This window comes from Rhineura floridana, chromosome 4, assembly GCF_030035675.1.
Source record: "Rhineura floridana isolate rRhiFlo1 chromosome 4, rRhiFlo1.hap2, whole genome shotgun sequence".
NCBI classification, from domain to species: Eukaryota; Metazoa; Chordata; class Lepidosauria; order Squamata; family Rhineuridae; genus Rhineura; species Rhineura floridana.
Window position 1 is genome coordinate 100,072,193 of NC_084483.1, and position 14,765 is coordinate 100,086,957.

The 14,765-nt window shown below is 42.1% G+C and overlaps 1 protein-coding gene across 6 annotated transcripts in view; it reads right to left on the reverse strand.

The window, feature by feature from the left end:
- PTPRK (protein tyrosine phosphatase receptor type K) overlaps positions 1–14,765 on the reverse strand; it is a 579,201-nt gene that overhangs the window by 240,614 nt on the left and 323,822 nt on the right. The gene's annotated exons all lie outside the window — the stretch shown is intronic.

The window sequence follows — 14,765 nt, forward strand, 5'->3', positions numbered from 1 at the left end:
CCATGAGTTGTGTATGCCAAATGATTTTTTTTAAAGATTGTTTTTATTGATTTCATAGTAATTTAACATGGATAATGTAATGATACAATAATACATCAACTTAACTTTAATTTCCTTCCCCTCCCCCTCCCCCCACTTTAGAGCCTATTCCTGTTTTGAATCGGTTTATGTGTTATTTATGGAAAGTATATTGGTAAGATATACAGGTGATTATTGTAGTGAATAAAAATTAAATACAATATTAACATGAGATGGTTTAAAATTGTAAAGGTATCATTATTTGTTTATGAGAACCAGATAGATTTTGCAGATGAAGAAAGCTGGGTATGTAGGTCTCGTTGTGAGGTGTATTCCATGTAGTTCCACCATACTGACGTGAACAATTCCGGTTTCGCAGCACCTCTTAGAAATCGAAGATGCAGCGTGATTTTGTCCAGTATAGCTATCGTCCAGATTTTATTGAACCAGATCTGCAACTTTAATCCATCTTGATTTTTCCAGTATTGTAATATTGTTAGTCTTGCTGCTATGAGTAGTTTACATAGCAGATGTTTTGATTTTAATGTTTTGTTTTCATCTTTGAATAAAGATAATAAAAATAGTTCCGGTGTTAAGTGTATTTTTTCTTTCGTAATGTTGTTAAGTTCGGTATGTACTGAAGTCCAAAATTTTTTGATCTGTGGGCAGTTCCACCATAGGTGGAAGTATGTTCCTTTCTGATTGCATCCTCTCCAACATAAGGGAGATGTTGATGACGATATATGAGAGAGTTGTACTGGTGTATAATACCATCTGTGAATTGTTTTCAGCATAGTTTCTTTATGTGCTGCAGAAATTGTTTGGTTGTGTTTAGAATGAAAGATTGAAGACCATTCAGATGTTTCTAGTTGATGTCCCAGACCTTTTTCCCATTGGTTTTTCAGACCTGTCAGTTTTCCCATATCAATTTCTAGTAATATTTTATATAGGTTAGAAACTATTCCTTTACCAGAGCGACCACTCTCTAGCAATATTTTTTCAAATTGTGTGATATTTTTAGTAGCGTATGTTTTAATTTGAGGGTCCTTTAGAATAGTTTGTAATTGGTATGTATGTAACCAATCTAAGTTCCAAGTTGCGATATCATTTTTTAATTGTTGAATAGTGACTGGGTTACCTTGTGGGAAAAAATAACTCAATCTAAAATAATTTTGTTCCTCTCCGATTTCTATATATTTTTTCAAGAAGTCATCTCCTGCTTTCGGGTAAGCAGGTAAGGGAGTTAAAGGAGAGTATATTGGGGATAATTTTAATTGCCATTGTTTCCAGATGGAGAATGTGGATTTTGTATATGGATTATTAATAGTTTTAATCCATGTGCGGGTGATTGGTAAGAAGGGTAGATTCCAGATCTTGCCTTTAGATAACATATTTTCTTCTAATCTAATCCAAGATTTTTTTGATTTCATTATGATGAAGCTAAATTGGCGAAATTGAAATGCTGTGTAATATAAATATAGATTTGGAAGACCCCAACCTCCAGAGTTTGTGTGTGTAAAAGGATGTCATTGCTAGTCTTGGTCTTTTATTTTGAAAGATGAAGTTATTTATCATGGTTTGCCATTTGTGGATAGTGGTATGTGTAATAAGAAGAGGGAGTACTTGAAATAAATAAAGAAATCTGGGGATTATTTTCATGCGAATGGTCGCTATTCGACCTAGTATGGTTATATTGAGTTTTTTCCATTTATTGAGATCTAGTTTCATTTTTCGTATTAAAGGGTAATAATTAATATAAAACAGTTTTGATGTATTTTTGGTAATTAAAACTCCCAGGTATCTAAAAGCAGAGTTACATATATTAATTCCCAGTGTTTTGCGAGTGATTAATTGGTTTTAAGGACCAACATGAAAAAACATTATAGAGGATTTGTTGAAATTTATTTTAAGACCAGATATTTCTGTAAATGTTTCAATCATCAGTTTAAGTGTTGAGGCTGATTGTGATGGGTTTCCTAGCATTAATGTCATGTCATCTGCATATAAATTTAGTAGATGTTCTTCGTAAGTCATATTAATTTTATAACCCTGTATTTGAGTTTGTGAGCATAATTTCATGGCTAGAGGTTCCAGAGCCAGAGCAAATAGTAATGGGGAGAGAGGACATCCTTGTTTCGTGCCTCTTTGTATTATTATGGGGTCAGAGTCCAGATTATTAGTTCGAATTACTGCAGTGGTGATGTCATATAATCGATTAATCATGTTTAGTATCCTATCTCCTCATTTATATTTATCTAGTACTTTAATTAGGTAGTTCCAGTTTAAGCAATCAAAGGCTTTGTATATATCTAAAGATAAAATACCTAATGGTTTTTTGTTTGTTTTGGCGTGGTATATGATGTTAAGCAGTCTTCTAATGGGATCAGATATATGTCTTCCTTTAATGAATCCTGTTTGATCTACATGAACAAGATCAGTTATCATTGAATTAATTCTATTTGCTAATATAGAAGTAAATAATTTTTGATCTTGGTTAAGAAGATTTATTGGGTGGTAGGATTCCACTTTTGATTTGTCTTTATTTGGTTTGGGTATAACTATTATACGAGATGATTTCCAGGTTTCTGGAATAATTCCACCTGACCAGATATAATTAAATAATTGCGTTAAATGTGGGGTTAATATGTCTTTGAAGATTTTATAAAATGTGCTATTAAAGCCATCTGGTCCAGGTGCCTTATTGTGTTTGAGGTTCATGATTGCCGTAGAAACCTCTTCTGTTGTTATATCTTGGTTTAGAAGTGTTTTTTGAGCATCTGAAGGAGTGGGTGGGGAAAAGTCAAGAAGATAATTTTGAAGTTCCTCTGTTTTGATAGGTGTAGTACTATATAGTTTATTGTAAAAGTCCCTGAAGCATTTATTGATTTCTTTAATATCAGTGGTTATATTCTCTTGATGTGAAATTGTAGTAATTGTAGTACTTGTATATTGTGATTTTAGGGCATGAGCTAGTAATCTAGAATGTTTATTTCCCCATTCATAGTATTTTTGTTTAGTATACCAGAGAGATTTAGCTATTTTCATAGAATCTAGCACTGCCAATTCTTTCTTTTTCTGTTGTAGTTCTTCTAATGTGATGTCTAAATTATTTTGTTTATGTTGAAATTCTAGTGTGTCCACTTCTTTTAAGTGTATGCCAAATGATGATAACACTTAGAAGGATTTTGTCTCAATAAATACATGTAAGATTTTGTCTTAATAAATCTTTTAAGGTGCCAGATAACTCTTGGTTACATTTCCTGAAATAGACTAACACCTAGTCCTGACCCGATATCGGACATGGAATTCTCAGAGGACGAACCCAACACCCCTCAGAGCAAGGACCTTGGGGAGGTCTTGGATCCACAAGAACCAGTGCTTCAACCAGTGCTGAGGATCCCCTTGAAAAGTGTTTCTCAACTGGGGGGCATGCTCCCCAGGGGTGCATATGAAGATCTCGGGGTGGGGGTGTTTCCAAAAATATGTACAATGTAAGTAAAAAATTAACAATATGGCAATATAAAAATATGAAATGTTATGTTAGGAAGCTGAGAACATCATACATAGCTTATTACATCTTCATGAGTGCACATTAATTTGGCATCATCTCCCCAGCATTATCTTGGACGCTTGTGAGGAACCTTTTTATCACTAAAGTTCAGTCCTCGCCAGAGGATCTACAAGAGGAATTTTTGTAACTCAAGTATGATTCAACTGCCAAAGATGATTTCAAACCAATCATTTTGGAAAAATGTCAAATGAAATATCTCCCTCTATACCCTCAAACAGGATAGCAGGCTTTGCACATCATTGTTCCATTTTCATTTAGTTTATAGATTTGTTAAATGAATAAAATGCACTGTGTTTAACCTTGGCTTGTTTTGGACACTGCCGCACCATCTACCAGTTCTCTTGGTGAGTGCTTAGAGTAGGAGGCTTATACCTCCCACAGTGGGATCCTAGCCCCTGAGGGCACCTGGAGTGTGACCCTACCTGTTTCTGGCGATTAACAGGGGTGGAGACAGCTACCATGATTGTGAATCTCTCTGAAGCGTTTGGCTTTTAACTTGTTCAGTGATGATCTAAGGAGGTGAGATGTGAGGTGATCAACTTTGCTGATGATGCCAAATTATTCAGGGTGATAAAAATAAAATGGGATTATGAGGAGCTCCAAAAGAATTTCTCCAAACTGGATGAATGGGTATTAAAATGGCAAATGTGGTTCAATGTTAGTATATAAAGTGATGCACATTGGGGCAACCCCCCTAACTTTCCATATCTGCAAATGGGGGTAACTAAACATCTGTAGTTGAAACTCCCTGATGAAGGACCTGAGAGGTCCAAAATGCACGGAACATTAAATTTTTCTCCTACCCTTTGGTTCCTGCTCCCTCCCTCCAATAATGGCTACTAGGCATGACAGCTGTGTACTGTCTCCAGCATCAAAGGTGATATGCCTCTAAACCGCAGAAGCTGGGCAACACAAGTGGGGAGAGTGCTGTCGCACTCATGTCCTGCTTGTGGACTTCCCATAGGCATCTGGTTGGCCACTGTGAGACGATGATTCTGGATGAGATGGATCTTTGGCCTGATCCAAGGGGCTCTTCTTATGTACACATAGCTGGTCAATATCAGGATACAGAATGCTGATATAGACAGCCTATTGGTCAGAACTAGTCTTGCTTTTTAAAGTCAATTTTCAAATGTTTCAAAAGATTTCATTGACTAATAAGAGACAGGAGCAAGACAAAGTAAACAAAATAAAACATATTCAAATTTTATGTTTTCCTTTCTACAAACTTGCTAGAGTTTGATTATGGTTTGATTATTCACCTGATATTTGAGATTTCACACGAATTTCAGTGTTGATGAAAATAAACCTTGCCTTTGCCACACAGTCATTACAATTCCCACCATCGCCAGAGCTTTGCAGCCATGCTGGGCAAGACCTGGCATGGCTTCAAAATCCCACATATCCGGCGCGACATGGCCACACGCACCTGTCACATAAGGGGCGGAGCAGGGTGGCTATTTAAGCCCTGCTCCGTCTCCCCTTGGCCTCTTTTCAGCCTCACGGGCAGTGCAAGTGTAACTGGTCGTTTTGGGGCCAGGTAGGAATTTTTAGCTTGCCAAGCTTCGTTTGTTGGCAAGTTTTTTGCCTACCCTGTACTGTTCTCCTAATTCGGCTGATTTGCTCAATTTTATTTGGCTTAATTTGATTTGGCTGATTGGTTGCCGGCCCTCTTAGTTTAATCTGTAATTAGGTTATTTGGTCACATTTGGTGGATTGGGGCGGAATTTAACAAGGTAGGGTTGGTGACCACCCTTAGGCACCCTTTAAAGTGATTGGTGGGTTCTGAGACCTGCCTTCCAGGTTGTGCAGCCAGCTGGCAGGATAAGGCTAACCTTTGGGGCTAACCTGTAACACCCACTCAGAGGTTCTGCGGCCCTGAGGGGGGGTGGATCTGGAAGGCCTCCCTAACCACCCTAAGGGGATGGGGCCCGGAAGAGGGAATTGGTCTTGGCTCACCTCCCTTTTCCCATGGCGGGGTGCCCTCGCTCAATGGGGGTGAGATAAGTTCCACACTTGGCTCTGCAGATCATTCTACCATGCAATCAAGCATGTAATTGGCTTTATTCAAATAAACGTGGCCCTTGATTTACCCACACCTCATCTTGCCTTGCCTCTTCATTTCCCAGCTATGCGCTGCAATTTCAACAAATGGTACAAAAAAGGGATTGGTTATCATTCCCTTTTAGTGATATGAACCTTCTTTCTTAAAAAAGAGCCTTTAATTATTATTATTTTTAAATTACATTACATCTTTAGAATAATCCAGGCATCAAATTAATCTTAAAATACTGAAGGAATGTTTAGGAGATTATTCACTCAAATTAGTTTTGTCAATTTACATAGAACTAGTCAGATCTCAAGGAGGACTCATGGGCTGAGATACCTATTTATACAAATACTAAAGAGTGACAGATTGTGCCACGGGAATGATTTCAATAGTGCCCAGCTCAAGCTACAGGTTGCAAACACTGCATTACTGGCATGTCGCACCTTAGATAAACATTATTCAACTATGAACAGTGTATAGGACCTTCCTTGTGAAATAAAAAGAACACAATGAAATGAGTAACCTAATCTCTACTACAGTCTGTGAAAAGCAATGTTAAGGAGCCTAATTCAATGACAAGTCCAGATGGTGCCTAACACTAATTGGTATAAATGGCGAAGGGCCATAGATCAGTGGTAGATTACCTTGCTTTGTATCCAAAAGGTTCTTAGTTCAGTCCCTGGCATCTCCAGGTGGTGCTGGAATGCTCAGTCTGAAACTTTGGACAGCCATCGCCAATCCATGGAGACATTACTGAGTTAGATGGATTAATGATCTGACTCAGTATAAGACAGCTTTCTCTCTTATGGTTTTAGACACGTGAAACTTGTAATTTTTTTTTCAACAGAGTATATATAAAAATTCTACCTGCCTACTTTTGACCTCCACAGCGGTTCTAACTATTAAACTGTACAAAATTACATTCTATCTAATCTACTCCAACAATCAGACACAGCCCATTTTAAAACATTTTATCAACAGCTGCTGTTATTCATCTTCTGTTCACTAATAGCCAGCATTGTCAAAAGTTTGTCTTCTACAAGCTGAAGAAATTCTCATTACTCAAAATGATATGGAAGCAATACTCAAGACATGACAAAGTAAATTGCATTTCATCATATCTTTTTTTCTTCTTCCTGTGGCTGAGGGAACACATAGATCGATACTCTCCAGCATGGGAACTCCACAGTGAAATTTTCATTTGTTCCAAGCAGCAACAAAAAGTCCTTAAGCATGCCCTGTCACTTTTGGTTTAGGAAGAAATGCACTAATAAACTCTTACCCCTGGGTCATCTTTGACAATAGGCAATGCTATGCCAGCTCTTATTAAAGGCAATTCATATCAGTGGCCCAAACATTTCCTTTAAAATTGCCATCTTTTTTATCCATGTAGCAGAATGTCAGCTTTAAAGTGCCACTGAGATGCAGGACCTGTCACTATAGTTAATTTTCAGCACAGTTTTAACACCACTGTAGCTCACCCCCAGGGTATGATTTTGACTAACGAGGTTTATTTGGTGGTTATCCAGACAAACAAGGAAACATTACTACCACATATTGCTTTTCAAATATAAAAGGAACCAAAGGACTACACGTACTCAAGCTTTAAACCAAAGTGTTCAAGATTTTTGGTAGAAATTGGAGTAGCTGAAAATATATTTTATTTATTTATTTTTATTTAACAAAATGTATAGGCCACTTAATCAAACAAAACATCTAAGCAGTTTATATAAAACTGTATAAACTACTTCTTAAAAATCCCAATAAAATCAACCTCATTTAAAAACATATGTAAATGTAAAACTTGAAGTAAAAAAAGAAATCTGGATGCCTTTAGAAATGTCGGCATTCTTCAATGAAGTTAATTTATTTCCTTAACTTTGATCTAGAAGCTAGTACAAGAAGGAACTTTCCACATTCTTGCATGGTTTGTGATAAAACAACATCCAAAATCTAGGATCACAAATTAATCTCTCAAGAATCTATTGAAGACCTCTTCCAGAGACCATGTAAAGGTCTTGCCATTCACAATAGGCTACTGGATTAATAGTCTGATCAGGGAAACTTTTGGCAATCCAGACGTCACTGGGCAACAAATCCCACCATCTCTGGCCATTGGCCATGCTGGCTGGTGCTGATGGGAGTTGTAGTTCAGCAACATCTAGAGGGCCAAAGGTTCCCACCTGAGGTGCAAGGTAGCTTCCTCTGTTGAGAGAGAGAGAGAGAGAGAGAGAGAGAGAGAGAGAGAGAGAGAGAGAGAGAGAGAAAGAGAGAGAGAGAGTAGATTGGCAAGGTATTTGTTTCCTTGAACTGTAATGATAGAAACAGGGGGTGGGTGGGAGGCAGAATCACATGGGATTTTTGTGTGAAGAGCCTTGTCAATTAGAGGCTTTCATAGCTCCTCTTAAAGCTGAGCAGCCTAGTGAATCCACTCCAATAGAATTGGGGAGGACTGAGTTCTCATAAGAATTCACAAAGTTGCCAACATGGAGCCACTAGCCACTACTGGTTATTTATTTTATTTTATTTATTTATTGTACTTTTAGACCGCCCTTTAGCGACAAGCTCTCAGGGCGGTGTACAGCAGAATAAAACCACATTAAAATACAGGTGAGTGTGGGTACAATACAACTATAAAAACATTTTAAAAGCACAGTTAAGACAAAGATTAAAATAAAATCACAATTACAATTAAAATTAAAATGCCTGGGCAAAGAGGTAGGTCTTTACCTGGCGCCGAAAAGATAACAAAGAAGGCGCCAGGTGTATCTCGTCAGGGAGGGCATTCCATAATTCGGGGGCCACCACTGAGAAGGCCCTAGATCTAGTTATTGCTCTCCGGGCCTCCATATGAGTTGGGACCTGGAGAAGGGCCTTCGACGTCGAGCGTAGCGAAAGGGTAGGTACATAGCGGGAGAGGCGTTCCACCAGGTATTGCGGTCCGATGCCGTTAAGGGCTTTATAGGTAAGAACCAACACTTTGAATCTGGCCCGGAAACATATTGGTAGCCAGTGCAGTTGGGCCAGGACAGGTGTTATATGGTCAGATTTTTTAGTCCAAGTAAGAACTCTGGCCGCAGCATTCTGCACCAGCTGAAGTTTCCGAACCGTCTTCAAAGGTAACCCTATGTAAAGTACATTACAGTAGTCCAATCTAGAGGTTACCAGAGCATGGATAACTGTGGCGAGGTTCTCCCTGTCCAGATAGGGTCATAGTTGGGCTACCAGCCGAAGCTGGTAGAACACATTCCGTGCCACCGAGGCTACCTGAGCCTCCAGTGACAGGAGCGGATCTAATAAGACCCCCAAACTACGGACCTGCTCCTTTACGGGGAGTTGCTCCTTTACGGGGAGTGTAACCCCATCTAGGGTAGGTCGGACATCAACCATCTGGGCAGAGAGCCCCCCCACCAACAGCATCTCAGTCTTGTCAGGATTGAGTCTCAGTTTATTAGCTCTCATCCAGTCCATTATTGCGGCCAGGCAGCGGTTTAGTACATTGACAGCCTCACCTGAAGAAGATGAGAAGGAGAAATAGAGCTGCGTATCATCAGCATATTGCTGGAAACGCACTCCAAATCTCCTAATGACCTCACCCAGCGGCTTCATATAGATGTTAAAGAGCATGGGGGACAGAACTGAACCCTGCGGGACCCCATATTGGAGTACCCAGGGACTCGAGTAATGCTCCCCAAGCACCACCTTCTGGAGACGATTCTCGATGTAGGAGCACAGCCACTGCCAAGCAGTGCCTCCAATTCCTAAGTCCGCAAATTGCCCCAGAAGGATACCATGGTCGATGGTATCAAAAGCCACTGAGAGATCAAGGAGAACCAACAGAGTTACACTCCCTCTGTCTTTCTCCCGACAGAGGTCATCATACAGGGCGACCAAGGCTGTTTCTGTACCAAACCCCGGCCGAAAGCCCGATTGAAATGGATCCAGATAATCAGTTTCATCCAAGAGAGCCTGGAGCTGGTGAGCGACCACACGCTCTAGAACCTTGCCCAGGAATGGAACATTTGCTACCGGTCTATAGTTGTCAAGGTTGTCAGGGTCCAAGGAGGGCTTTTTTAGGAGCGGTCTCACCACCGCCTGTTTCAGGCAGAGTGGTACCACTCCCTCTCGTAAAGAGGCATTGATCACCTCCTTGGCCCAGCCGGCTGTTCTATTCCTGCTAGCTTTTATTAGCCACGAGGGGCAAGGATCCAGAGCAGAAGTGGTCGCCCGCACCTGTCCAAGCACCTTGTCCACATCCTCGAGCTGTACCAACTGAAATTCATCCAATAAAACAGGACAGGACTGTGCTCTGGACACCTCATTAGGTTCAACTGCTACAATGTTGGAGTCGAGGTCCCGGCGGATGTTCGTGATCTTATCTTGGAAGTGTCTTGCAAACTCATTACAGCGGGCTGTTGATGGTATTATTGCATTCTGAGGATGGTATTATTTGCCTTCTTCTCATTCATTTGGCGGACTTGCACCATCTTATCGTGACATATGAGAGGGTCTTCTCCATTGTGCCCTATCTCCCAAGCTCTGGACAGGACAGCAATTATTCTGAGGGGCAGATAAAACTATTTTATTATCCAGGCTTTTGGAGTTAACTAGTAGGCATCGGTCATTGATTGCTGTTATGCTATTGCTCCATTACTGGTTTGTTTGTTTTTAATTGGGTTGTTTTAACATTTGTATACATTTTTTGCTCTTTATATTTTTATGTATTGCTGGAAACCACCCAGTGAGAATGTTGTCATGATGATGGGTGGCCTACAAATTTGGAGAAATAAATAAATAAATGTAGGGAACTTTTTGCTGTTATTCAATGTTGTCGCTCAAGTTTGGGGTAACAATTTGTCCAGTTTGCAATGCTCAGTTATATTAGGAGTTGAGTACCATGTTGTAAAAAAATTAATCTTTTTTTGGCTGAGAATGTAAAATGAGATTCATGCAGAGTCAGTGTTTGTCTGAAAAAATGCCTAAAGCTAGTCATTCTGTAGGTATCCGCATAAAAGTTATTTAAGTTTAACATATTACTCTTGCTGGAACTCACAGAGATTTGCTGCAAAATATGTGATCAGACCAACTGTCCGAAGGCAGAGCTGGGGTCCCAATCCCGGGGAGCTGGATCCCGGAGAGTTGGGAGAAGAGTATTCGGATGGATGGCAGAGGGAAGGGGGAGGAACTTCCCCCCTTTGGAGCGAAGACGAAACAGAGGAACTGCCAGTGATAAGGTCGCTTAGCAACGGGGAGCCTGAGCCCTCCCTGGACATTTTTCAAAAATTCATGAACGACGTGTTTAGAGACTTGTTGGACACATATGTAATCTGTTGCTTAGATGATATCCTGGTGTTCTCAAAGAACCAGGAAGACCACGACCAGCATGTGAAGACGGTGTTGAAGAGACTGAGAGAAAATCACCTGTATGCTAAATTAGAGAAATGTGGATTTGACCTCAAGTCTCTAGACTTCCTTGGATATCGAATCTCAGCGGAAGGCATGGAGATGGACCCAGGGAAAGTAAGCTGCATATTGGACTGGGGCCAACCTGTCACCAAAAAGGATGTACAACGGTTTTTGGGGTTTGCCAATTATTACAGAAAGTTCATTCCAGGGTTTTCCAAATTAACAGCTCCTCTGACTGACTGTTTAAGGGGGAAGAAGAAGTTTCAATGGACAGAGAACGCCACCGAGGCCTTTGAGGAGCTGAAGAGAAGGTTTGCTACTGAGCCCATTCTGCGCTTTGCTGATCCGAACCGCCCTTTCGTAGTGGAAGCAGATGCTTCAGATTTTGCCATCGGGGGGGTCCTGCTACAATTAGACCAAGAAGGGAAGGAGCTGCACCCCTGTGCGTACTTCTCTCGGAAGTTAAAGCCTGCAGAGAAGAACTACACAGTTTGGGAGAAGGAGCTGCTGGCCATCAAGGACTCTTTTGAAAACTGGAGACAATACTTAGAGGGGACCTCTCATCGAATTGAAGTGCGCTCCGACCACAAGAATCTTGAAAGCCTCCAAACAGCCAGAAAGCTGAACCAGAGACAGATAAGATGGTCCCAGTTCTTCACTTGGTTTAACTTCCAGATTACTTACCATGCCCAAGCCAAAAACCAGAGAGCGGATGCCTTATCCAGACAGCCACAATACAAAGAAAGTGAATCCGAGGACCAGCCTCAGTACGTAATCCCGCCAGAGAAATTAACGTTGGGAGTATGCCAGCCTTCATGGGAAGAGGAACTCAAAAAGGCACAACAAGAAGATGCAGACATGCTAAAATATCAGCAGGAGACGGGACAAGGTCAAGACTCAGAAGTAACCTTTCACTGGAGAAATGGACTGTTATGGTTCAAAACCGCCAGATATGTGCCAGAAGGGGAATTAAGGCTCAGAATCCTACGCCAGTGTCATGATTCCATCACAGCGGGACACTTTGGGATTTACAAGACCATTCAGAACGTGGCCAAGGACTTCTGGTGGCCTAAAATGCGTCGGGATATTGAGAGTTATGTAAAGTCCTGCTCTGTCTGTCTGCAGACAAAAACACAAACAGGGACACCAGCAGGACTGTTACAACCGTTGCCTGTCCCACACGAACCCTGGAAGGACCTCTCCATGGATTTTATAACTGATCTACCCAAGTCCCAAGGAATGACAGCCATCTTAGTAGTGGTGGATCTACTTACCAAAATGGCACACTTTCTTCCTTGTGCAGGGGCCTTAGAGGCTAAAGAAACGGCCAAGTTATTCATAAAAGAAGTCTACCGGCTGCATGGATTGCCAAACAGCGTAGTCTCAGACCGAGGAACTCAGTTCACAGCCAAATTTTGGAGAGCAATGTGGAAACAGTTGCAGACGGAATTAAAACTCTCCTCCGCCCATCACCCCTAGACAGATGGGCAGACGGAACGCTTGAACGCCGTTTTGGAAAGATATTTACGAAGTTATGTGTCCTATCAACAGACTGACTGGGTATCATATTTGCATTTTGCAGAGTTCGCCTACAACAATTCTCTGCACTCCAGCACTCAACAAACCCCGTTCTTCGCTAATTATGGATTCCATCCTAAAGTCTTTCCAAGCAGCTCAGAAGGAATGCTGGTACCGGCAGCTGAGAACTTCCTTAAGGAATTGCAAGCGGCGCAACAGACACTGAAACAGCAGTTAAACGAAGCCAAAACGGAGTACAAGCGAGTTGCTAACCTGCACAGGAAGGAGGGGCCCCCCCCTTCAACTGGGAGACCAGGTATGGCTGTCCACCCGCTTCCTCCAGATGCCGGGCAAATGTAGAAAATTACAAGACAAGAGGGTGGGTCCTTTCGAAATAGAAACTCAAATCAATCCCGTGGCGTACCGACTGAAGCTGCCTGACACGTTTAAAATACATCCTGTGTTCCATCGATCCCTCTTAACGAAAGCCACCCCTCCCAGTGAGTTACGGCCGGAGGAACCTCCCGGAGCTCCACTCCTGGTAAATGAGCAGCTTGAGTTTGAAGTTGAGGAGATCTTAGATTCCAGGATCAGACGCCACAAGCTGCAGTACTTGATTCACTGGAAAGGCTATGGGGTGGCTGACAGATCATGGGAAGATGCAGCTGATGTGCATGCTCCAGAATTGGTAAAACTTTTCCATCAACGTTTTCCCCACCGTCCCAAGCCAGACAAGGGGAGGGGGGCACAGCCTGGGAGGGGGGATGGTGTCGGAAGGCAGAGCTGGGGTCCCAATCCCGGGGAGCTGGATCCCGGAGAGTTGGGAGAAGAGTATTCGGATGGATGGCAGAGGGAAGGGGGAGGAACTTCCCCCCTTTGGAGCGAAGACGAAACAGAGGAACTGCCAGTGATAAGGTCGCTTAGCAACGGGGAGCCTGAGCCCTCCCTGGACATTCTCACGCCTCCCCCTCTTTCAGGCTCAGAGCAAGAGGGGAAAGAAGGAGGGCTGCTCACAGCCGAAAAGCGGGGAGGCAGTTTACCATCAGCCCCTCCCCTATCCCCCATCCTGGAATCGGAAACTTCAGAAGAGGAGGGGGTGATGCTTCCCCCCTCACCGCGCACACGCAGACAGCTGAAAAGACAGGAGAGAAGGGGGGGAAGGCGGGCAGTACCTGAGGGGCAGTTAAGGAGGAGCGAAAGATTGCGCGCCCGTTTGGCCCCTTCTTAAAGAACAGGCGGGAAGAAGTCCCTTGCTCTGTCAACTTTCTCCCAATGCCGCAGGACCTGTATCCCTGTATTGCTTCATGAGAAAACGCAGTCTTTGTTTGGACATTACCCTAATAAAACACGAATTAACTACAGCCGTTGGTCTGGTTCCTAAGTCACATCCTGGGCCTGACACCAACTGATCCAGAGCTGATGTAGGTTATTGGTTGAGTGTCAGACTAGGATCTGGGAGACCAGGGTTCAAATCATGCACCTCTAACTATTGTAAGTGGTGGGTGAGCTGCCCCGAGCTTGATTCAGAACTAGCTCAATATTTATGAGCTTTCTTGGCAAAGACATGTACTTTATCAAATTGTCCCTTAGGCATCGTCATTCTCAGCACCAGCCATGGCAAAGAGCACTTGAAAATTCAGCTCCCCTTGCCCCTGCCCCTGAACGAGCGCCACAGGAAAGAGCTGCTTGGCAATTTTAACTGCTATACTCAGCCCTTCCAAAATAAACATCTCAGTATCACCACACCCAGGAACAAAAGATCTGGGTGGCAGACGACAATGATATAAAACATTTATAAGAAACAATAGAGATAACTGATCTAAATGGAGAAGATTCTCAAGAAACTAAAGACTCTGATCAGTTTCTTTACTTACTTGCTACATTTATACTCCACCTCTCCACCTAGTTGTTCAAAACAGTATATGTGGTTGTCCCTTCTCCATTTTATTCTCACAACAACCCTGTTTGGCAGAAGTAGGTTTGGCTGAGAGATGGTGATAGGCCCAAGGTCACTCAGGGAGCTTCATGAATGAGTGAAAGTACATGTCTTTGCCAAGAAAGCTCATAAATATTGAGCTAATTCTGAATCAAGCTCAGGGCAGCTCACCCACCACTTACAATAGTTAGAGGTGCATGAATGAGTTTTGACCCAGCTCTTTCTCTATTTCTATTGTTTGTTTTCCAGTTTAACTATTGATTCTT